At 36.2% G+C, this 26,391-nt stretch overlaps 1 long non-coding RNA gene across 1 annotated transcript; it reads right to left on the bottom strand.

The window, feature by feature from the left end:
• Positions 1-5,272: 5,272 nt before the first annotated feature.
• Positions 5,273-26,038, bottom strand: LOC140843503 (uncharacterized). The gene is made up of 3 exons (XR_012121332.1): positions 26,009-26,038; positions 25,815-25,899; positions 5,273-5,420 (listed from the first exon to the last, which is right to left on the bottom strand). It is a non-coding gene; the product is annotated as an uncharacterized lncRNA (long non-coding RNA).
• Positions 26,039-26,391: the final 353 nt, after the last annotated feature.

The following is a 26,391-nucleotide window of genomic DNA, read 5'->3' as shown; positions in this document are numbered from 1 at the left end:
TTATGAGAAATGGAGCCAGTTCAGAATCACACATTCCATTTAGATGGCATGTCTATTCTCCTGGAACAGTTTCTCAGTATTTGCTTAATTTTCAAGACTTAAATATTACAGGCCAGTGGAGTATCCTTAATTTCTGTTCTGCTACTCTTTCCTCTTGATTACATTCAAATTGTGTATGTTTGACAGGCATTATCACCAAAATAGTCCTGTGCTCTTCTCCTTGCATCATAGCTAGCCGCACACAAAGATGTCTGCTTTCATGTCTCGATTAAGGTAGTGATTCACAGAGTTATTTTCATTTCTATATCATTGAAACTATTTTGTGGGGGAGGTTATTTCATGATATGAAATATCCTATTCTTCATTTAACTTTCAGTTTATTATTAATTTATATCAGTATCATCTAGTAGATTTCTACTTTATTCAATGACATAATCCATTACTATTACTATTTTGTCCAGTGGAAGGTCAGTTATGCTGGCTCTGTGTCCAGTTGACATGTTAACATACTTTTTTGGTAACTTCCTTACTTTCTGGTACAATTGCTTTTTGGAACAAAAGCCATTTCCTTAAGATTCACTGGTCCTTTTTGTACAGACTGATATTTAGAAACCCAGATTTGGGTGCTAGTATACTCATTGTTATTAGGGTATTTTTCTCAAGCCCATTTACAGAACTAGGGCACATATGTATGTATATACATGCATATTTACACTCTTTTTATTTCTGTTTATATTCCTCTCCACTGAAACCCATGACTCCACACTGATACTTTTCATTCTAATCCAACATTGCAGGTTAATTGTAACTTTCTCCCTTTCCTAATTCATGACTTCCTTGTCAGACAGTAAAAGCCTATCTCATGTTATCCATATATTTATCTATTTGCTCAATCACATAGTATATAATCAAGCTCACATTATTACTACAACCTCCACCCTCACTCTTATCAGAACATAACACCCCTCTCTGGGACACCCCACGTGTGGCAGCCCTCCTCATTTGCGTCAACTCCAAAACATCATCAGGACTTTTATCCTAGTGAGTGATTTCTTCACTTGGCTTGGATTCTACACACTTACACCAAGCTAACTGCCCCTGCTCCATGACCACCACCACCATGTAGATGCTGTCATCACCCCACTTGGGCTAAAAAGGATGGCCAGCCCAGCAGGAACATGCTTCCTGGACACTGCTATCCCACATGTGAACACCTTCCTCAGTCTGCGTGGGCTCCCATAGCGCCACCAGCCCTCTCCCCCTTCTCAGTGGAGCCTGCTTCTTATGCACTCACGTGGGCATGGAAGAATGAATCTATTACACTTTTATAAGGATTTCATTTATATGCATTTGTACTTGGCATGATGAGTAACAGTTGCTACTGAACCTAACTCCTCAGGAAAAGAGAGGGAGAGGATTAAGTAATTCATTTTCCCCTGATTTCTGAGATAACCTAGTCAAAATAAACCAAGTTGGAAAATTCTGTTCCCAGTGATTCCATTCTGCTCAGTTCTTTTCCTGGACATGAAAACTTTCTCTTTGAGTAGCTTCTATAAGGCATCAGGCAGATTCATGCTTAATGAGCAGGACAAATTCCATTTTATTCTTGACAGAAAATGCTGAGGCATTCACCCTTTTTGTCTCCTATAAATAGCTCAGGCTCTGCCTCCATAAAGAATGGGATCCTTTGCTGTTATGCTTTGCTCCATTCATAGAGAGGGACCTAAGTCAGCCTCCACTACTATCATACTATCTAATTGTTTCATTTATACCACTCTGTGTTTCCAACTAATTTAGAAGTTTCAAGGACTACATTATATTCTTTTTTGTATCCCTAGTGTCTGAAGAACAATAGGCTCTGATAAAAAAATTTAATGAATGATTAAATAATTGAATAAATAAGTAAACAACAGGAGCTATAAAGTGAAACTTCTTTCAATCCTTATTATAACAAAAAACAAATATGGCAGGTTTGTAACCAAACTATTAGATTACATATAACTATATATACTATTTTGTCCTCCAACACATACTGCTATGAAGGGCAAGAATTCTCATATTTCTTATGAAGGAATCAGGGTTGACATGTGAGTCATTATAATTTCAAAATGGCTTCTTTCTCAGTTACTGAAACACCTGAGCCCAATGTTATCTCTGGTTATAAGATAAAGTTTCCCTTCATACTTGCCTTTGTTCCTTCCACATCACACATTAGAGCATACAAGGTCATCCTCAAGGTACAAATAAACAAAACATTGTCATATTTTTTCCTTAATAGACAAACACAAACAGCACTGAATAAAGACTGGCTAACTCTGGTCCCCAGTCTATCAAAATCTGGCATATGCTTTCAACACACACATACAGTTCTAAACAAATATATTTATAGCTACCTAGAACTTAAAAAATCTAGTACTTACTACAAAGTTTCCACTGATACATGATTTGCACAGTTAATGAGTGCTAAACAGCAAATATTTTAATATTCATTAGCATGAGGATTGAAATATGAACTGCATTAATATTTTGACTAATTCAAACCACAGTATAACCTAAAAAAAATGGTGGCAAAGCTTATTGTTTCTATTCAGGAAAAAATAAAAGGAAATATATCTATGTTATTCAGTTAAAATACCTCTTTTAATAATGGTTAGGAAAATTACTTTAATAACAGTATGGGTTTACAAGAAGAATTTATTATAAATTTTATTGAAACAGCAAAATTGAAGATTCTCAGATGATTTGGTATATTAAAGTATTAGAAACTTAAAAGGTCATGTATTTAGGGAAATACACAAAAACATATAAACAGTATACACCAATTAAAAGAAATGTACTCACCCTGAGATTATAGTAAAATGCACATTTAAGATGCTAAACATGAAGTGATGTTATGGAAAATGGCAGAGCAGGAAACTCCAGAAGTCTGTTCCTTCACCAAAAGAATGATTAAACTGGGGGAAGAAAACCTCAAAGAATCACATACTTTGGGACTTGGAAACATGATCAGACACAACAACCAAAGGAGTACTTAATAAAGGGAGAAGCTGCTGAGCTTTGGTAAAAGAATGATATGGATTACTGTCCCCATTCCTCAGCTTCATATTGGCTGTGGTGATGGCAGCCATGCTCCTAGAGTAACTGGCTAGAGCTAGAGTGGTCAGTAAGGAAGTTATTATCCTCCAAAAATTTAGGATTGTGTGTTTGGGACAGTCTGGCACTTCCTGATGGACACGTGTAGATCCTTACTTTCCTATTGGCCCCCTCAGACTGCAATGGAGTCCCCAGCAACTGTTTCTACTTGAAGATTTAGAGACATACACAAATTTTTTAAAAGTTCAGATATTTAAAGAACTAGGTTACAGGCTGACTACAGAAATGCTGGACCAGAGTATTTTGTGACCACATACAATAAGGAATACAAACCTTGCACAAATAGGAAAATTCACTGAACAAATGGACAGTTACAGTTCTCAGCAAGGAACAGAAGCAATTCTGAGGGAGAGAATCTTACTTCCAAACTTACCATATTATTGTACTCAAACTGTCCAATTCTTAACAATAAGTTATAATGCATACAAAGAAATAAGAAAACATGGCTCATTTACAAGAAAAAGTAATTTGACAGAAACTATCCCTGAGGAAGCCCAGACATTGGAATTAGTAGTTAAAGACTAGACAACTGTCTTAAATATACTTAATTTAATTAAAGGAAACCATGGACAAATAACTAAAGGAAATCAGAAAAACAATATATAAACAAATGGGGAATATCAATGAAGAGACAGAAATTATTAGAAGGAATCATATAGACATTCTGAAGCAGAAAAGTACAATAACCAGGGAAAAACGTCCACAGAGGGGTTTAACAGTAGATTTGAACAAAGAGAAATAGCAGGGAACTTGAAAAGAAAGCTGAAATTACCCAGTCTGAGGAGCAGAAAGAAAAAAGAATAAAGAAAAATGAACAAAATCTGAGGTAAATGTGGAACACAAATGTACCAACCAACACATGCATCATGGAAGTACCATAAGGAGAGACAAAAAAAGGGAAGAAAAAATATTTGAAGAAATAAAGTCTGAAACATCCCAAATGTGATGAAAGACATTCATCTATGCTTCCAAAAAAATGAACAAACCCCCAACAGTATAAACTCAGAAAGATCCACATCGAGACATCAATTAGAGTCAAACTGTTAAAAGACGAAGACAAAAAGAGAATCTTGAAAGCATCAAGAGAGAAGGACTCACCATGTGCAAGGGATCCTCAATAAAAATAATTGCTGATTTCCTATCAGAAATTAAGTAGACCATAAGGCAAGTGGGATGACATATATAAAGTGCTGAAAGAAAAACTGTAAACCAAAATTCTGTATCTGGCAATACTATCCCTCAAAAATAGAAGAGAAATTAAGACATTTTCAGATAAACAAACTAAAGGAGTTTGTTACCAGTAGGCCTGTCCTAAAAGAACTGCTCCAGATTGGAATGAAGGGACACAAGACACCAGACAGTAACTTGAAGCCAAATAACAAAATATTGAACACTGGTAAAGGTAACTACATATGGAAATATAAGTTTGTGTTGTTTTACTTACATTAAAGGCAAATACATAAAACAGTAATTATAAATCTATGTTAATAGACACACAATATGGTAACATGTACTCTGCAACAATGACAATGTAAAGGGAGTGGGCAGAGAATCATAAGGCCAAAGTGTTGCATACTATTGAAACTAAGCTGGTATTAGTCAAAATAGATTGTTACAAGTTTAAGATGTTAATTGTAATATCCAAGGTAATCACTAATAAAATAACTTTAATAAATATGGAAAATGAAGGAAAGAAATCAAAATATTCTATTACCAAAAAATCAACTAAGCATAAAAACGTCATAATGGAAGAATTGAACAAAAATAATATCTATATATATGTATATATATGTATATATGACATACAGAAACTAAATAATTAAATGGCTGAAGTAAGTCCTTCCTTATCAGCAATTACTTTAAGCATAAGTAGATTAAACTCTCCAATTAAAAGGCAGAAATTGGTAGAATGATTGTTAAAAAAAAAAAGATTCATCCTATTTATGATACTTACTTTAGATGCAAAGACTCAAAGAGGTTGAAAGTAAAAGAACTGAAAACAATATTCCATGCATATAGTAATCAGAGTAGGGTGCCTATATTATTATCAGACAAAATAGACTTTAAATCAAAAAAGATTGAGCCAGAGAATGACATTATATATTGGTAAAAGGTATAATTCATCAAGAATACATAACAATTACTTTTAAAAGTACACACCAACAGCAATCAGGCAAGAAAAATAAATGGAAGGCATGCAAATTGGAAAGAGTAAAACTATTTCTCTTCATAGATGACTCAGTCTTAGATTAGAAAATCTAGAGAATCTACCAAAAAAAAAAAAAAAGAGAGAGTTAATAAACAATTTCAGCAAAGCTGAAGGATGCAAAATTAGTGGGCAAAAATCAGTTGCATTTTTATACATAAGCAATGAACAATCTAAAAACGAAAATTTTTAACATCCATATACAATTGCATCAAAAGAATTAAATATTCAGGAATAAATTTAACCAAGGATCAAGACAAATACACTGAAAACTACAAGTATTACTAAAAGAAATTAAAGATCTAGATAATGGAAAGTGTTCATAGACTGGAAGACTTATGCTGCTATTATAAGAATATTACCCAAAGAGATAAATAAATGCAAAGTAACACCTATCAAAATCCCAATAGTGTTTTTTCAGAAATGGAAAGATCCATCCTAAACTTCATACAAAATTTCAAGAAGCCCAGAATAACCAAAACTATCTTGAGAAAGAACAAACTCAGAGGGCTCAAATTAAAAATTTTCCCAATTTTAAAACTTACTACAAAGCTGCAGTAACCAAAAGAGTGTGGTAATGACATAAGGATAGCCGTATAGACCAATGGAATAGAATTGAGGATCCAGAAATTAACTCTCTTATCAATCAACTAACTGCATCAGTGATACCAAGAGCACTAAAAAGGGAAAGAGCAGTCTCCTCAAAAAATGGTACTGGGAAAATAATTTAAAAAAAAAGAAAGAGAAAACAAAGTTGGATCTTTACCTTATACCATATGCAAAATTAACTCAAAATGAATCAGAGTTAGAGACTTAAATTTAAAAACTAAAACTGTAAAACTCTTAGAAGAAAACATTGGGACAAATCTTTATGCTCTTGTATTTGGTACTGATTTCTTAAATGTACAGATGGCAAGATGAAAAGACTACCCATAGAAAGGTAAAAAATATTCATAAATCATATCTATTAAGGGCTTAATACCTAGACTACTTAAAAACTACAACTCAACAACAAAAGATAATCCAATTTAAAAATGGGCAAATAATTTGAATAAACAAAGAAGATATAAAGATGGCCAATGAGCACTTGAAAAGATGATTAAATCACTCATCATTAGGGAATACAAATGAAAACCACAGTGAGATACCTTTTCACACCTACTAGGATGGTTATAATAAAAATAATAATAATAACAAGTGTTGACAAGAATGCGGAGAAACTGGAACCCTTGTATGTTACTAGTGGAAATGTGAAATAGCGCAGCCCCTGCAATAAACAGTATGGCAGAACCATGCCACTCACTTAGCACATCCCTGTGTTCACCAGGCAGGAAGCTCTGCGAGTTTGGATGTCTAGAGTTTTCATCAAGGTTTCATTAGGTAGCTGTGGTTGATTAAATCATCAGCCAAGTCACTGCACTCAATCTCTAGTCCTCTCCTCTCCCTGAAATTGGAGGGTAAGCTGTAAATTCTAACCCTCTAAGCACAAATTTGATCTTCCTGATGTGGCCCATCCCTCCCTTTAAACTATCTAAAGGGCTACATTGAGTCACCTCATTAACATAAGTTCAGGTATAGTGAAAGGGGTTATGAATAACAAAAGTCTCCTCTATCTCAGAATTCACTAGGGTTCTTAAATCTCTGTTCCTGGAACCTGGGCGAAGACCAGATAGTGAGTGTGTGTGTGTGTGTGTGTGTGTGTTCATCTCACTCATGTAAGCAAGTACTTGCAACACTATAAATCATTTCTCTGATAGAATTGTGTTTAAAGTATGTGTGAACACAGGGAAACCACAACCACATTGGATGAGGGGATTGAGAAAAGGCTCATAGAAGTGATGTGATGGAGGTAAAAATATGGGAAGCAGAATTTTCAGTAAGGAAAAGCACCCATTCAAAATCTTCGGTCCTGTAAGGAAAGGGATTGTAAGTGAACTTCAAAGAGGTGTGAGCTTCAGCAGGTGAGGCTAGGAAGGCCTCATCAGTGCAGAGGGTCGGAGATTGATTTTATTGGCAGCAGGGATCCTGCTGAGGCTTGTGAAGAGGGGAGTGGTGTTGTATTTGTTATTTTTAAAGATGGAGTGGGCAGCAGTGAGAAGGCTAGACTGCAGTGGGAAAGAGAAATGAAAAGAAGGAGTATCTGGAAGGCTATTATAATTTAAGCAAAAGTCAATATAAGATGGAACCTTGCTATGGGGATAGAAAGGCAGGTAAAAAAATCACTGGACATGGTTGTTCTGTTTATTAAAATACCTTGAATCCTACTTAAAAATATTCACATAGTGTTTTTCTCCTAGTTCAAGGGCAGTAACTTTAACACATAGTCCGAGGACCCACATCATTTACCATAAGCCCACTGATAACTGTATTCTCTCTAGGAGGAGTCCTAGAGGTGGATGGGAACAAACTTTTATTTTGTGGGTTCAACTCTGACGAGGGAATATGATAGGAAAATGAAATAGTTCATTTTCATGAAAGCACCTCAGTAATATAAACTATCTCTAATATGGTCACTTACAAATTAAATCTAACATTATTTTAATGAAAACAGCTAGTCTCTATCTTTGCCAGCTCCTTTAATGCCTTTGTTCCTGGGGTGAGATTGTGAATTCCTAGGAATCAGTACTTGCACACTGGAATGTCTGGGTAGCTAGGTTCAAAATGTTCTTAATCAAACATTCTCTGTCATCTCCAGATTTGTTTTGGTTTTGCTCTTTCCTTATCTGTTCCCCTAACTTCCATAGTGTCTTGCACACACTGAAGATACTGTTTTTACTCATTTTGCAGTAGTACTATGTGTGTGTCTCCCTACTTGATGGCAATGCCATAAAGGTATCAATCTTCCTGATGCAGTACCTGGTACAAAAATGTGTTAACAAGTAACAAATAAATTAATAATGAAGTAAATAATAAATTAATGGCCAGTTTTCTGGTCTTCCAAATGAAAGACAGGACCAAATGCCAAACCCTTTAATTGAATCTGACAGGGAAAATCAGTTTTAGAGTATTGTCTAGACTAGTCTCAGAGCAGAGTACAATGATCAGATAAGAAGCACATTTTTTTCTGGTGTTCTTGAAGACTATGTTTGTCAGGTTGACTGGAGACTTTAGACCTAAACATTATTTGTTTCCATTTCTTGGGAATTCCTGTGTTTGTAGTCTACAGTTCTCTGGTATTGCAAGATGGGTCCATTAAACCTGTTCCGAGAATGAAAATAAACAGCATGGGAGGGCAGATATTACGATGTTAATTGCAAAGAAATGGGAGTAAATAAACCAGTAACTATTTGCACTATTAGAAGGAAGACGGTTATCCCCTTTTTGATATTTTTAAAGCTATTTAAATCTTTTTGTTGTTGTTTTTAGCATTTTTATTCTTTTGTCTTTTAGAGTTTGCCTAATTTTAGAAATATAAGAACTGCGACATAGAGTTCAATGACATGCCAAGTTACAGTATGAATGTGTGAGGGGCCTGTGCTATGCAGTTTGACCATTGATCTCTGATTTCTGATCTTTTACTTCAGATCTCATTCACTAATTCCTGATATGAATATGAATGAATTTTTTCCCCCAAGATTCCTTTGCATTCTCCAAGAAGATCTTATCAGGACCGAATCTTAAATTTCTTCTTATGTTGAATCATGGTAAAAAATCAGGGCATTAGTATTTGTAAATGGCGAAGGTGTCTCATATGATTATCTTAATTAAGATGTTTTTCTGTGAATATTTTGTTTTCCACTTCTGTTAATAATGGAGAAAAAAATACTCTCCCTCTATTTTGGTAAAATATGTATCATTTTCTTCTTTCCTCCCCTCAACCCTCAAAAGCAGTAAATCTCTTCCGTGATTTGAAAGCACTCTCCTGAGACAATCATATGCTTTGAAAGTCTTGCACATTATTGTTCTTCAGGTATTGTTACAATAACTAAAATATTTCCCTAAATCCACATTCTACTTTCGGCTAACCTATTTGGCTCAAATGCATGTATACACAGGAGTTTTAGCAAGGTGTCCTATTTCTCAAAATCAGGAAGGCTTTATTAGGAGCTCTGTGAGAGGTGTTCAAAGTTAAAATTCAGCAGGACTTCCTCGGCAAACCCAGCACCTTCCCTCCCACCCCCGACTCCAGCTCTGCGGTTCCTTCTCTCCCCTCCCCCAGAGAAGGAAGCTCATAAATATTAGTGCACAAATGCAAAATAACCAGCCAGGCCTCTCCCTGGGAATACAAATTAGGGGCAGGTAGCTGAAGAGCTTAGAAAGCTGAACTGTTCACAATGAAAAGGATGAATAGATGAGAGACTGAAAGTGGGGTAAAGTGTTTAGCTTTTGTCATTTAAAGTGACGTCTTTAACTCTTTGCCTTCTAGACACTACCCCTGAGCAAATAATAGAGCTTTGCAATCGAGAGTGCCCGGGGTTCTCGAGTTTCCTTTTATAAGGTGTAAGGATAAAATTAGACCTTGGTTTCCCAGGACCCATGTTGAACAAAAACCTATGCCTGTGATTTTGAATAGTTTACTAGCAGACTTTTTATTTTTTAAAAAAAGAGAGATCCACATTAGCTGAGTAATGTATTTGCTTTTTTCTCTTTGGTCACTACTTTCAGCTCAGTGCAAATCATGTTTTACTGCATTTATGCGGGGCTTGAGTTTTGAGTTTGGCTGGCAGTTTGCATCTTATTTTCTAAAGGTGTCTACCTTATCTAACAATCAATGGCACAGGCTTGCCACAGCCTTGTGTAGTAATTATGAGATTGACAGCCAAGCAAGTCTTTTCCTAGATGGCTGAAGCTCTGAATAGGCTGAAAGCAATTCTGTAGGCAAAGCAACCGGCAATGTGCATACATGTTCTCAAACTAAAGTCTTAATGTTTAAACATGATGCCATCTCAGTGGTAAGAAAATACGTGTCACTGAAGCAGAGAAAGGGTTTGTAAATCCAAAATGGTCATTTATATCCGAAATGGTCATTTATATGATGGTATTGAGGGGGTGTCTAAGAAATGGACATATTTTGGGGGATGTGGTGGACATGCATGCAATGATCTATTTATGGCATTATATTCATGATATTTCCATTGAATTGAACTGGGACCACAGAAAATTCTGATACTTTGTTTTATTTTGCAATGACATTCCTAAGTAAAGCCAATCCATATCTTGTTCCCCTTTGTAGATCCAGGAGTAGGGGGGTTCCCCTCCTGGAGCAAATTCCCTGTGCATGTGGTGAAACTGAAGGAGAACAAGGGGAAGGGCAGGTTGGGAGAAAGTTTTTGTTGCTCACAGTTTACTCATTGGTTAGCCAGGCCCTGCACTGCCATCCCTTCTGGCTGCAGCACCCTGTTCCACAAGTCTTTTCTCCCCAGTCCCCACTAGCAAACCCCACTCTGTGCCCATCCCCTGCAGCCATGGTGTGCACCCCCCTCCCTGCCCACCCCTTCCAGGAGGGACCTCAAGGGCTGGTCCCTAGTGACTGGTAACAGCCAGACCAATTATGTACCAGGAATGGAAGGGAGCAGAGAATGGCCATTTTCTCTCCACCCCTTGCCCCAGATCAACAGGAGGCTCTGCAGTGGTGAACACCTATTGATATGTAAATCGCCTAAGGCCAAACAGGAGATTCTGGAAATTCTGTCATTTACCCCACACCCTTTTCCTCTTATTTCTCTAGATACAAGTAATTTTGAGAGGGGACAAAAATAGTGTTTCTTTTCTTGGTGTCTTGAAAAGTATTGCTTACAATAGTAATACTTAAAAAATATTTAGCAATATAAGAGTACCACATGTTAAAAAAGAAGACAGCAAACCCAAAATGGAGTCACTTGTGCTAAACCCCATGTGTGCAAAGCAAGACTTAATATGTAACCTAATGGCAGTTTCAACCTCCAGAAATGTAGCCTTTAACCAGTCAATATGGAATTACCTGTGCTAGTGATATAACCCACTCAACAGACCCTTTCTGTTCTCTTTAGTTAAGTGACTTTACTTGAAACAATACATTCTTTCCTAATAATTTCCTTTTTCAGACCCCTTTCTGCCTTTAAAACCCTTTTCCACAGCTCAGTGGAGCTCAGATGGAATCCTGACTGATTAATGTATTGTTGAATAAAACCAATTTGATCTTTAATTTTCAGTTAAATTTTTCTTATTTAACATGCATACACCAGTCCCCTCTGTTCCCTATAGACAACAGAAAGGTATTTATTCATCAGCTTTGATTTCACATTCAGGTAATGCTGATAAGTTTCCACTCTGAAAACTTTCAATAGTGAAATCCAAGTATAAGATCTAGGAGACAATTATTAATCAGTTCCAAGACATCCTCTGAAAATTATCATTTGTCAGGGGATTTTACTACAAAGCCCCATCAACGTGTCCTTCTCCTTATGTTGACATTGGGATTGGAGGTGTGAAGTTTCTCCTCTTCCCCTTGTTTTGTTTCTTGTTTGTTTAATTTTGTACATTTTTAAAGAAATCTTGTAGAATCATGGTGAATACAGAGGCAATAGGGTAGAAAATTAGTCGATAAAGATGAAAACTAAACATGAAAGTATTCACAGTAAATGATTCAGCAGTATATAAAATATAAAGTGTAAGTCCTGTATATTCTAACCTTAGACAAAATCACTACAGTTACCAATTTGGCATATTTCTGCCCTAAATAAACATAAACACACACACACTTAAACATGAGTACAAATACAAACACATTTCCAAGAATGAGATTTCAAATACAGACTATGCATATCTGCTTTTTGCACTTAATATACTTTGGGTATTTTTTCATATCTGATTATATAGGCACATAGGACCTTTTTAACTGGTGCATGCAATGAATCACTTCTCATTACATAATGTGTCACAATTTATGAATTTTATATCAATAATAATTTAGATTGATAGTAGCTATTATAAATGGGCATTGGGCATCCTAAGAAATGAATCTTTGGACATTTGTTAATAATTCCTGAAGTAATTTTCTTAAATGTATTTACAGTATTAGGGTGTGTATATATATATATTTTTTTTACATTATCAATATTTCATATTAGTCCTCTAGAAAGTTTGTACCAATTTTCATTTCAGTAATTGTGGACTTTCCTCCCTTTCATCAACAATGGATATCATCGTATTTTTAATCTTTGCAAATTTTTAGGTGATAAGTGACATTTTTCTTTCTTTTACTTACTATTAATGAGCTTGAACATCTTTCCATATTTCAACTGCATAATTATATATTTTTTGCACTTACCTATTCATATTGTGCACTCATTTTGCATTATTTGACTCAGCTTTTTTCCTGTTTCCTTAAGGGATGTCTCTTTCTCTCTAGATAGATAGGTAGATAGGTAGGTAAGTAGGTAGGTAGGTAAGTAGGTAGATAGGTAGATAGGTAGGTAGGTAGGTAGGTAGATAGGTAGGTAGGTAGGTAGGTAGGTAGACAGGTAGGTAGATAGACAGATCCAAATTTTTTCTTTCAACTTTGTTTATGCCTTTGCAATTTAGACATTTTAAAAAAAATCTATGTAACCACTCGCCACTATTTTAGATTTTAGTTCCTAGCTTTGGTGTCAATTTAAGGAACATCTTTTTTTAATTAAAAGAAAATTTCTTTTATATTTCTTTAGTTGTTTTTATTATTTCTGTTTTTATTATTTATATATTTGACCATTAATTCTTTTTTAGTATATTTGTACTTTAAAGGGAGTGAACTTTTTTTTTCAAAACATTTATCAATAAACCCAAAGCCACTTATTGAACAATTAATCATTTCCTCTTTGTTTTTTATATGCTATCTCTGTTATATCAAAGGGATCAGAATATGCCATCCCAAAATATGCCATTTTGGCAAAAGGATTGTTTTGAGCTGAAGCATTTTAAAAGCAGCAAACAGAAAAAGCTCTCTGCTTTCCCTCTAGCTTCCTAAAAGTCGGGCATCTATTTCCCTTTGTGAAGGTTTACCCCCTCCTTTTCCCCAAACCAGGAGGAGGAAGCAATGCTAACTGGAGACAGGAAGTAGGCACTCCAGTGGGTCTGCACAAATAGACCTCATTAAAATAACCCTTATCCATTAGTTACCCTCATGTATTTACCCTCCCATAATTGTTCACCCCTGGAAGTTTCAAACTCCTTGTCCTTTGTCTTGTCACTTCTCCAAAAATGTATTCCCCTTTATTAAAAAGGTACATAAGACCCTGGGTCTAACCACCCTTTGGGGTTTTGCTTCTTTCCTATGAAGCCTCCATGAATATATTAATTAAAATATTAACATTAAGTAAAATTTGTATACCTTTTCTCCCATTACTCTGTCTTTTGTCAGATTTATTTGCTGTGGCTATTGAACATAAAAGGGTAAAGGAAAATGTTTTTTCCTCCCCTACATACAGTATAAATACTCATACATGCAAGAGTTTTCTCTGAATTCTATTGTGTTTTGGTGAACTTTTCCTTTATTCCTGCACTAGGATCAGCCAAGTTAATTACCTTTCTTAAAGAGCATAAATTTATATCTGGTAAATCAAATCCCTCTCCTTACAGGCTGTTCCGAAACTTTTTTTGCTTTGTAAATTTTGTATACCTATTAGGATTAATGCACAAAGCTCTAACAAAATGACATTTCCATTGTAATGGAAAGAAATTGACAAATATGAAAAAAACATATCTTTTAAAATATTTAGGCCTCTTATTCATAAATATGGTTCATTTTTCATTTTCTAAAAATCTACCTTTATAATACTTTTATATAGTTTTCTAGTTTTTTAAATGTGTTTTATATATTTTTAAGTTAATATCCAATTTTTTGTTGCTGTTGTAAATAGGATACTCACATCCCATTCTCTCCAACAGTATTTCTTTCCTAAGTGTGGGTGAGCATAATGCAATGCCCTGGCTTTCCATTTGTTTGATAACCTTTCTTCCAAACACTTTGGTTTCCACCCTACTCCAACCAGGTGATCCCCAAGATCTTACTCTAGACTTGCACTGCCCAAAACAGTAGCCACCAGCCACATATGGCTACTCAACATTTGAGATGTGGCTAGCCCAAATTCAGATGTGTTGTAAGGGCCAATACGTACCAGATTTCAGTGACGTAGTATAAAAAAAGAATAAGCTATCACATTAATAAATTAGTAACTTGAATTTTGATACATATTGACATAATACCTTTGACGTATTAAATTAAATATATTAGTAAAATTAATTTCACTGTTTTTTTTTTTACTTTTTTTAATGTGGCTACTCTAAAATTTTCTATTTCCTATGTGGCTGGCATTTCATTTCTGTGGTTCATGCTGCTCTAGACCTTGTCATTACCAATAATTAAAACCCTCCACGTTTCATACATTCAACTCTCAGGCTACCGTCTTTCCAACTTGCTCCCTCCACTGCTCCAACCTCAGCAATCCTTCCACCTCCACATGGATAAACCGTCCTTGGATCCCACTGCTTTCCCACTAGACCTAATTTTTGTGGCTTGAAACAGCAGTTATGTTCAAGTTTCTGTGCTTTGATTTGGCTCAGCTGGGCAGTTTTCATTCATGGTCTCCGATGCAGTTGCAGACATAGGTAGCCTAGGACTTCAGTGACCTTAGGATTCAACTGAGTTGGACATCCAAGTCAGTTGTTGCTGACTACAGGTTAGAGGTTCCCCTGGGACTGTCAGAAGTCCTAGGATTCTACCTCTACCTCATTTTGTTACTTAAAACAAATCACTCATGCCAGCCCAGGTCTATGGGGAAAGGGTTAAACTCCAACTCTCCATGGACAAAGTAGCAAAGAATTTGTGGCCAACTTTAATGTATCTCATCATTCTCCTCCTCACTCAGCTTAAATTCATGGATAATCATTATAATCACCCCCTTGTATACACCATTTATTCCTTTGCCCCCTCTCAATTTTGGTGCTCATCTGACTAAATCACAAACATGGTTAAATACATACCTCTACCTATTGTTTTCCTGCACCAGCACATCTGGACAGAGCTGGAGAAAAATATATATCCTTGCCAACTAGTCTCACATAGTGTAGATCACTAACAGGCAGCAGACTAAGTGCTGCCCAGCAATGTCATCTCTGTTTCCTAGAAGATGAGATGATCATTTAATAACTTTTCCTTCTCTTCAAACAGACTGCTTCCCTGACCTCATGGTGAGCTGGTAATTTGCTTCATATTTCACTGAAAAAAAAGAGTAAGCAGGGACTTCCATAATTCCCATAAACTACATACTTAACCTGTGTTTGGCTCCATTATTTTTATCTTTTCTCCCAATTCTATGAATGATCTGTCCATGCACCCAGCTAAGGCCAGCCTTTTTCTTGTTTTCTAAATCCCTCACTGCTTATGGACAGTGATCAAGAACTCCTTTGTCCTGCTTCAATAATTTCTCCTCTCTACCAGATCATTTTCAGTATCATGTGCCCTATGTTAAACTATCATTTCTCTTGTATTAAAAATCTTTCTCCAATTCCCCCTCTGGTTACCAACCCATTTTTTTCCTTCCTTTTTTATTTAAGACCCTGGTTTCCAATTTATTTATTCCAATGTCCTGTTTAACCCCAACACTCTTCCAGAAACTTCTCCAATTAGCATCATTAGTAGCCAATGCACTGCCGAATCCAATGGTCAATTCATTTTATTTGTTCCATCTGCAATCTATTTGACCCAATAGATTATTCCTTCCATGAAATAATTTCCTTCTCAAACACCACACTGTCTAGTTTTTCTCCTATATCTCTGTCTGCTTCTCAAATCTCTTTTATTAGTTCTTTCTCCTCATCTCCACCAGTAAACAATAGAATATCACCTAGGACTCTTCATCCTCAGGCATTTATCCAATCTCATGACTTTAAATGCAATCACTATGCCAATGACTCCTTTCCTCTTAAGGACAAGAGTCCGTGTCCAACTCCCTTCTCAATATCCCTTCATGGAATCTAGTAGATACCTCAATCTTCATATGTCCAAATTTAACTTCAAATAATACCCTGTCAACTCTGTCTCTCTACGTTTTCTTCTGTCCCAAGGTACCTCTATGCTTTCAGTTGGCAAGGCCAAACATCTTCATTCCCCCTCTTTCTGTCATACCACACATCCAATCCATCAGGAAATCTCACCAACTCAACCTCTGAAATAGAATTGGATCATTCTGATACTTCTGCTGTGACCACTGCATCTCAAACCACTTCTAACTCTTCCTTGTGTTATTGCAATAGCTTCCCAACTGGTCTCCATGCTTCTGCCCTTGACCCCCTGTGATCTGTGCACGATATTTTCCTTCACTTCCAATGGGTCTTTATTCAATGTCACCTCCTCTGTAAAATCTTGAATAAATCTTGCTAATTCACAATTTCTTAGAAGAGCATAGTTTCATCCAGATTTGCAGACTGTTTAATAAACAACCATAACTCACTGAAAATCGTGCTCTTTGCTTGCAGCACCACTGGTGTCCCTCTATGCCTGTATTAAATTGAATGAAACCACTTTGAAATCCCTTGTGGATCATAAGACTGAATTGTTAACTTACATACCTGATGAGGAAATAAAAATGCAGAGGCTTTTGAAGGCATATTCCTTGGTGAGGAGAGGAAAGATAGATTGTGCCTATTTCCTTCACGAGGCCTAGCACATGTGTTAGATGTGTTGGACAATCAAAAAAAGGAAATATACTGACTGCGCCAGATGGGACCAAGAGCTTCCTCATCTCTGTACAAGTTATTGGAGCGTGAAACCAGGCACTTCACTCACCTCCTTTATTTTCTACCTCCCGCTTTGGGTATACCCATTTTTCTGTTCAAATTTTCGATAACCCAAAGTGTCAAAACAGGAGTACTTTGGTTTGTTATAAAGGCACTAGTCCAATTAAACTGATCCCTTACTATGGTCAAATTTCTACAGTAGACTCTCTGAGAGATATAAAGAAGAATGAGACATGGTCTTTGCCATCTGGTAACTGACAATCTAGTTGGGAAAACTAGCTGGGAAGTAGTTTCAGTAAAGGTCAGTTTCTAAACATCACTATAGCATTATTCTATTCAACAAAAATGCAGTCAGTATCTATATACAAGGTGCTATGCTAGCATCCCTACTATATATTATTATTTGTACAAAGACTAGTTATCCCCAAGAAGCTAATAATCTAAGCAGGAAACTCAGATATATACAGGTAACTACACTATAATGTGACTTATCATCTATGTGATAAATAAAATGCTGTGTGGGCACCCAAAAGAAAGTTGTGGATGGGTAGGGAAGTCAGTCACTGGAGTGGTTTTACCACAGGGCTAACATTTAAAATGGACTAAGAGAATAAGACAATGAATTACTAGGCAAAGCAAGGCAAGAAGAGGATTCTGAGTTAATAAGGCCCTTAAGGAAAGACATTAAATTATATGATCTTACAGATATAGCTGACATGGAGTAGTGTGTTTGCACCATGGAGGGGAATGGGAGTAGTGGGGAGAGATAAATATGGAAATGTGCACTGAAGCCAGATCATGAATGTCTTGAATTTTTGGATAGGGTAATAAGGAGCTTCAATTTTTAAAGCAATAGAGCGTTTAATACACATTTAACACTCTGAGTGCCCTTTGCCTCATTACAGCAAAAGGATTGGATTTATTTCTTCAAATATGGAATTTATATTTGAATTGATGAGCCCTAAAAGACAAAGTTGTTGACATATGTTGAATTTACTTTGGAGGCCATAGGAGCAGCTGTCCTGCAGTACAGCTGAGAGAGGCTCATGTAGCAGCCTGCTGGGAGAGACCTAACAACACATTAAAACACCATGGACAAAGGAGTAAATAGTGGAATAGAGTGGTTGCAATGAGCCCTGAGATCAAATGTTCCAAATTGCAGGCATTGATATGCAATCTAACTGCTTTTTGTTAGAGTTTATTTATTTAACAAAGACCGTTTTTATTTAGTAACAATTATTCACCCTTTTAACACCAAGGGGCTAGCCAATATGATGGTAAGAATGATGATACTAATAGTATAATAGGAGCTCCTATCTGAAGGTTTTTGATAGAGTATTTTTGTAGAATGAGTGTTGTCCTGAAAGCTTCATGTGCAGTGTATTGTTTAGTTATCACACAAATCCTCTGAGGTAGGTACTATTTTTATTTCATTGGCCCTTGAAGAAACTGAAACTTAAAGAGATGATGTGTATTTTCCAAGGACATACACTTAGTTGCCGATGCAGATCTTCAGCTCTATCTGACTTTGGAAATCACATTCTCATTGATAGTGCAGTTCTAGGAAGAAAACTGGCAGTAAATGAAAACAGACTCAGGCTAACTAGAAAGAGAAAACAAGCTGGGGCCTCCAGGGCAATAGTCCAGGCAAGAAATGAGCAAAGTCTGGTGTCAAGCACTGACCATGGGGATGAATAAAGGGAGCAGATGCTAGAGCCATTTGCAAGATTAAGTTGGCCTGGACACCTATTGCATGTGAAGGATAAGGAAAATTCATGTGTCAAAGGTGATTCTGAATATAGCTCACGTGACTAGGCAAATAATGATAATAGCACCCAATACAAGGCATACAGACCAACAAGCAGGTTTTAGTGGAATGCTCAGAGGATTGATTTATGCTGAAGATAGAAATTTTGGTATCAGTTATTTCCATAATAGCTAATACCACAGGGATAGATGACCCAGGGGGAGAATCTGTCATAAGAGGAGGTAAGGAGACAGGCTAGACTTCTGGAAAAATCCAAGGTATACCAATGGTCAAAATGGGTGTTGTGAGAGTTTGAGGAAGGCAGAGTTTAATTCTGACTGAGGGCATCAGGAAAAGCATCTTGCAGGAGGTGGGATTCATGATGGAATTTAAAGGAGCAGATGGGAGAGTAGAAGAAGGGAATTCCAGGCAGAGAAAAAAGTTTGAAAAACAGAGTGATGAATGTCATTTCAGGGACTTAGAGTGGACACAGGAAGGGTAAAGCTGGGGTGGGAAGGGAAAAAACAGCAGCAGTTGGTAGAGCTGGATAAATGAAAGGGTCCGCTTGGAGAGGATATGTGTGGGCACAGACGAATTTTGAGCAGGAGAGTTACGTGATCAGTTCTGTATTTCAGGAAGAAAGCTTATAGAAGGCTCTCACGGGAAAAGAGGCTGTGACCCTTTCCAGGCCAGATCTCCAAATGACCACTCTGTTAGGGACCCACAGAGGGGTGTCTTAGGCTTTCTTAGGCAGAAAAGGAGGTGGAAGGATGTATTTTCTTTTTCAGAAACCCTAGGAAATCTTTAACAGACCCCTATCTGACCCATGAACTAAAGAAACAGACTCATTAATCATCTAATTATGAAATACCTGGCTTCTAACTTGAGCAAATTTATAAACTAGTTATGACAGCATTTCAGAAGAAAAATATCTTTCATCATCACTATAACTTAAAGAACAGTCTTAGATTATATTATTTACAGTGTTAAAAATTTGGAAATCGTTCAAAAGTTTACCACTCTGAAGAATAAATTATTTGTGACTATAATTATTTATATGTCAGATACGCTGTATTTGTTCTTACAAATAGATAAATTTAAAAAAGATTTTTTCTAATGTAGGAAGTTACACAGCTTCCTTTATTTACACATCTCAGTGATTTATGAAACATATTTTTATGCTCTATTTTATTTTTTAAAGGAGAGAAAAACACCCCAAGAATCGTTATTCCTGGAAATTGTTCCATTTATTCAAGACTGTTAAGTTTTCTTAGAGCAATTTAAAAAGGTTCTTGCATTATATTGTGCTTTTCATTTAATATATTACACATATTTTCTTTATCAGAAATGCTAACACTGAAATGCTTTTCATTGTGATTTCCAGGGAAATATAGGAATAGTTATCAAAAAAGCAAACACACAAAAGAAGAATAAAAAGAACATGGAAATATTTCAATAACACTTTTCTAAAGGGTATGCAAAAGCATCTCCATGTCCTTTGCTTTTTGCAAGAAGGGTTAGAAGTTTTGCTAGCTAATGTCAACAGTTGTTTAGAAAAGTTTTTACAGGAGATTGGAAGGAAATGTGACTCCCTCATGAGGGAAGGGGAGCAGGGATTCTGCTGGACTGAGTTTAACCTGAAACATCACTGAAGGAAATGGAAACTCATTCTTCTGAGCAAGTTAACAACAGTGGACTGTACTTTGCAAACTCTCCCTGGAAAGACTGTTGCTAAATTTGTACTCAGTAAAGTTCATAAGTGATTCATGTTCTATAAAAGAGAGGTCAAGGGATGTTTAAGTTCATTTACTTTAACAGCCTAAATATTTGAGTCCAGTGGGATTAAAAGCCCCCGTTCACCTCCCTAATGAAATCACTGTGTTATTTTTGTATGTGTGTGTGTTTTCTTTCTTTCTTTTTTAATTGAGGTATCCACTGTTCTATTATTATTTGAATGAGTTGTCCTGCATCTTTTTGACTTCAGTGAAACACTACAGTAAGGACAGGGGCTATGATGAGAATCAGATGTCATGTAAATTGTTTTTTTCTGGGCACGGACCTAGACACTTTAGATTTGTATCAACCAGATTGAACTTCAGTACTCATGACACACAGGTAACAGAACAATATTAAGATGTGATGTAAATAGTCATAAAGGCAGTTTTCTAAACTGTGTTCTGAGATATATTCAAATAGTTTCTTTAAAAACAAAAAGCTTCTGGGATCAAATACATCTGAAAAATTAATTAAATTAAATAGGTTCTTTCACTTCAGGAAGTCTCAAAACTATTAACAGAGTGATTTGGTTTGTAATTCTCCAAGAAAAGAAAAGTATTTAGCATTGCTCAAATATATACAGACACTTCTCCTGAGAAATATATTGGAAAAAAAAAGTTTGGGAGAAGTTGCAGTAACAATATGAATGAATGAATACATAATACACCAACATCATTTGACAAGCACTTTTTAAAATATTCCCAACAAACACAAGCACACATATATATGTACATATCTAATCCTCACAAAAATTGTATGTATTAATTACTATTATTATCCCCATTGTACAAATGAGAAACCTGAGACATTTTCCTCAAGTCCCATAGAGAGTAAAGAAGGCCTCCTCCAAGTCATGTTGGAAACTTTTCTCCCAGTGATAACCAAACATATTTGTTCATGAACCCATCAGTAACACAGTGTACTATGTACATTGCTATATTAATGTACATATAATAAAATATAGCAAAAATAAAAATTAAAAAGATTTGATAAAAATAGAATAACAAATGCTTTAAATTAATCCTTTATTGTGTTAACAGTATGAAAATAAATTTGCTTTTACTACAAATAAAACTGTCTCTGAATATATTAATTTTAAATTTAATGTTTAATGATAGTTATTTAAAAATTTGATTCTAGGTTAGGTTCAGTTAATATGGATAATTGGTTTGATAGCTAGAAATGTTGAAGATATATCACAAGTACTATAATATAAAATAAACACTTGAGGTGGATTTCATTGCTAATGCTAGTGAATATATGTCCTATTTTACAAACTCTTTTTTTTTTCCCCCAAATACCTCTTAGACTCATTGTTTTTCCTTGTATCTTAACCAATGAAGAATTTGGACTTGCAGTAGAAAATTAAGCTGTCATTTTCTTATTGCTTACTTGTGCTTGCATTGTTCAAATTAAAATTTTAAGCCTTTGTTTAAGCTTTGAGTATTAGGTTAGGTTGGTTTAAACTAGATAATATAATGGGCAAATGCGCTAAACCCAGATAATAGTCCAATGTTGGTCTGTGCAAAAGGCAATGTCCTAATGAGAGATCCATATGGGCCTCTCCACTCTCCGTCAGGATCCTGTTCACTACACAGGAAATGATGTGGGACACTTGGATGAGACCTTTGAAGTCACGAATGTATATCCCTATATTAAATGTTAAGAAAGACCTGTTTTAATTATTTTTAAAGTAAAAAATAGGTATGCTCTTCCTATACTCCAGTGGTTCACTATCCACACCTCTGGGGAGCCCCCACCCCACTTTGGAAACTAATTCCTCTAGATTGTGTCAGGTTAAAAGAGGAAGTCTGGTTGGAAATATTGTTTCGATAAAAGCAAGACACCACTTACTGATAAGAAAAACAATTTTGTTACCTCTTGAAAATTACCACTTTCAAGTAAGAGTAACATTTTATCTGCAACAAATTTATTCTCTAAGCAAGAGCTATTCATTTGAGCAGATGTCCTTTAAATTGACAATCAGCCAGACTTTATCCTTTTTATGGTATATATGTGTGTGTGTGTGTGTGTGTGTGTGATGGACTCCATAGGATATGTGGCCACTCTGTGTTGGAGTGCACTTTGGTGATAGTAGGGGTGATTAAAGAAATTCAAGGAGAATTGCTTCTTCCTGACTGGCTAGGAAAACAATGCAATAGTTTAGCTAATGACCAGGTTCTAAAATCAGAACCCATTATTTCTGTAAAGGATTTTAGTGACCATATAGTATTAATCCAATTCTCCTACTTCACAGGAGGCAAAAATGGACTAAATGGCCTGCCTGCTGTTATACAAGTTAATGACAAGATTGGGCTCAGAATCCAGTTCTCCTCACTGTTGCTCCATTTATTCCACATTTGCTCACTTATGAAAACTCCCTCCAGGAGCCATGTGTAGCATGATAGCCTCGCCACCAAAGTGCAAAGCACGTGTGCCGATTCTTTGCAGTCTATAATTTACTAGCAAGATGAACAAAGCATTTCTTTCAACAATCAAACAATTAAAAAATAGATTTACAAAGCACCCTTTCTTTTTTTAATTTCTAGGGATTTTTTAAATTAAAGTATAGTTGACATACAATATTATATTTGTTTCAGGTGTGCAACATAATGATTCAACAGTTATACACATTGTGAAATGCTCACCACTATGAGTGCAGTTATCACGTGTCACCATACAAAGTTATTATAATATTATTGACTTTTCTCTATGCTAGTTTTCATCCCTACGACTTACTTATTTTACAATTGAAGTTAGTACCTCTTCATTCCTTTCACCTATTTTTCCCATTGCCTGATACCATCCTCTATCACCAACCACTAGTTTGTTCTCAATGTTTAAAAGTCTATTTGTTTATTTGTTTGTTTTGTTTTTTGGATCCCACATATAAGTGAAATCATATGATATTTGTCTTTCTCTGTCTGACTTACTTAGCATATTCCTTAGGTCCATCCTAGTGTTGTAAATGGCAAAATTTTGTTCTTTTATTATGGCCAAGTTATATCCCATTGTATATATGTAGAAGATCTTTTTTATCCATTTATCAATCCATGGACACTTAGGGTACTTCCATATCTTGGTTATTGTAAATAATACTTCAGTAAACATTGGGGGGCATATATTTTTTCAAATTAGTGATTTTGTTTTCTTTGGGTAAATTCCCAGTAGAATTACTGGGTTGTATGGTATTTCTATTTTTATTTTTTTGAGACATCTCCATATTTCTATTTTTATTTTTCTGAGGAATTTTCCATAGTGGCTGTACCAGTTTACATTCCCACTAAAAGTGTATGAGGTTCTTTTTTCTCCACAGCCTTGCCAACACTTGTTATTTCTTGTCTTTTGGATAGTGGCCATTCTGACTGGTGTGCTGTGATATCTCATTGTGTTTTTGATATGCATTTCCCTGATGACTATTGATGTTAAGTTATTTTTTTTTCTCATGTATATATTGGCCATCTGCATGTCTTCTTTGGGAAAATGTCTATACAGGTTCTCTGCCAATTTTTTAATCAGTTTGGTTTTTTTGTGTGTTAGATTGTATGAGTTCTTTATATGTTTTTGATAGTAATCCTTTCTCAAATAAATCATTTGCAAATATCTTCTCCCATTCACTAGGTTGCTTTTTTGTTTTGTTGATGGTTTCCTTTGTTGTGCTGAAATTTTTAGATTGATATAGTCCCACTTGATAATTTTTGCTTTTGTTTCCCTTACCTGGAGAGACAGATCCCAAAAAACTATTAATGCTGATGTTCAAGAGTTTATTGCCTGTGTTTTCTTTCAGAAGTTTTATGGTTTCAGGTCTCATATTTAAGTCTTTAGTCCATCATGAGTTTATTTTTATGAATGGTGTAGGACAGTGGTCCAGTTTCATTCTCTTTCATGGAACTGTAGTTTCCCAACACCATTTGCTGAAGAGACCATCTTTTCCCCATTGTATATTCTTGCCTTCTTTGTCATGTATTAATTGACCATGTAAGTGTGGGGTTATTTCTGGACTCTCAGTTCTGTTCCATTGAGCTGTGTGTTTGTTTTGGGGCCAGTACCATACTGTTCTGATGACTATAGCTTTGTAGTATAGTACAGCACCCTTTCTTAGTGTGTGTGTTGTCTTGGAATTTTATATGTAAGATATATCTTTGCTGAACTGCTTCACTAAACTTCAAGTTTCTCTGCCACAAAGCATCCTTATCATTATCTTTCAATGAGCAATTTATACTCAGAAGATTCAAATTTCTAGAGTTGATAGAGACAGAGAAGAGAGAGAGGGAGGGAGAAGCAAATCTGAGATAATACAAGCACTATAATGACCTACGGATAGGATACAGTCTAAGAAGTGTGGTTATCTGGTTACTCCCTTTGTTCACATTATTTGGACAGACTGCACTAAAGACAGCAGGAGCAAGGTGTGTGGGAGGCTGTAAAGGAACAGAGAAGCCAGTTCATTTTAGGTTGGCATGAATGTATGCCCACCTGGAGGCTCAGGATCTCATGCTGCCATTGCTTTGCATATATGGCAGGTCTTGTTGTACTAGACCCTGGGAGATCATTTTTACAGTCTAAGGCAAGGTCCTGTCACCTGGTGTAGGAGGACACACTATCAGAGAGGCTAAATTTGTTTTCTAAGGACAAAACAGTGGAATTACATCCAGAAAGGGAAGGGCTCCCATTGATTAGATTTTGCAGAGACTGTGTAGGGCATCAGGTTTGCTTGCGCTTAAAGAGGCTTTACCATGTGATTATGCCTCAGCTAATGCTAATGTCCTAGTGTCTCAAAAGCAGGATCCACCCCGAGTATAGTAGGGTTGCCTCCCTGATACCTGAGCAGCTCAGGGAAATGCTGGTCACTCTGAGAAATCTCTCTTTCCCAGAAATGTGTCTCCTCCTGCAATGTGTCTCTTCAGCAGGATGAGACGCTGCTATAGCAGGAAGAGAACTAAAAGCCACCTACCCAGCTGGTGTGTCTTGTCAACTACAAATCTAAAGCTGAAATGCCAAAATTGTGGGTGTCAGGAGATAACACAGGCTATCAAGTCAAAGATTGACACTATTGGGAGATGAAAAGAGAACTGGAGATAGGAAGGAACTAACACTTATCAACCCCCCACCATGAGTTAGGTGCTTGCTTAGAAATGCACATAATTTATCTTACAATGAACTCATAACACTTGAGAGGTAAACATTAGTTTTCCCTTCAATAAGGATGAAGAAACTCAGAGAGGTTAAGACACTCACCCAGGGTCACATGGTTTTCTTCTGACAGAGCAGGGGATCAAAATAGGGTATTGAAGACTTCAAAGCCCATGCTCTTTCTGGGACACTGTGCCGAAGAATAAGCAGAATAAATAAATACATTGGACTATTTATATTTGTAGGAAATTAATCCCTTATTAAAATAAGCAAATAAATGAATAACTAAAATGACTCACAGGAGTCTTGTTTATAGGTGTGCTCCCTACCTCCATGTATATTCTCTGCAAAGGATCAACCTGCCCGGATGATGTTGACATAACCTATGAAGACGCCCTAGGATAATTAGTTCCGGTTCCACATGAAGAAACGAGAGCGGGGAGTAACCGAGTGAAGGAGAAAGGGAGTTAGAACTAGGCACCAGGCCCTTCCTCTGGCCGTGATAATCTGGTGCGTTCATTGCGCCATGCTCAGAGCAGGGAACGCCACAGAGGTGGGGGGGTTGGGGGCATCCTGTAGTTTCTGATCTCAGAGCAATCCCCTAGAAATTTATTTAGAAAATTGAAAGTGATTTTTTTCTCTCTCAACATCTAAGCTTTTCGACTATCATGATTATACTACA

Source organism: Manis javanica, chromosome 9, assembly GCF_040802235.1.
Source record: "Manis javanica isolate MJ-LG chromosome 9, MJ_LKY, whole genome shotgun sequence".
Lineage (NCBI taxonomy): Eukaryota > Metazoa > Chordata > Mammalia > Pholidota > Manidae > Manis > Manis javanica.
The sequence above is the reverse complement of the archived record's forward strand: the minus strand, read 5'-3'. Positions and strand labels throughout refer to the sequence as shown.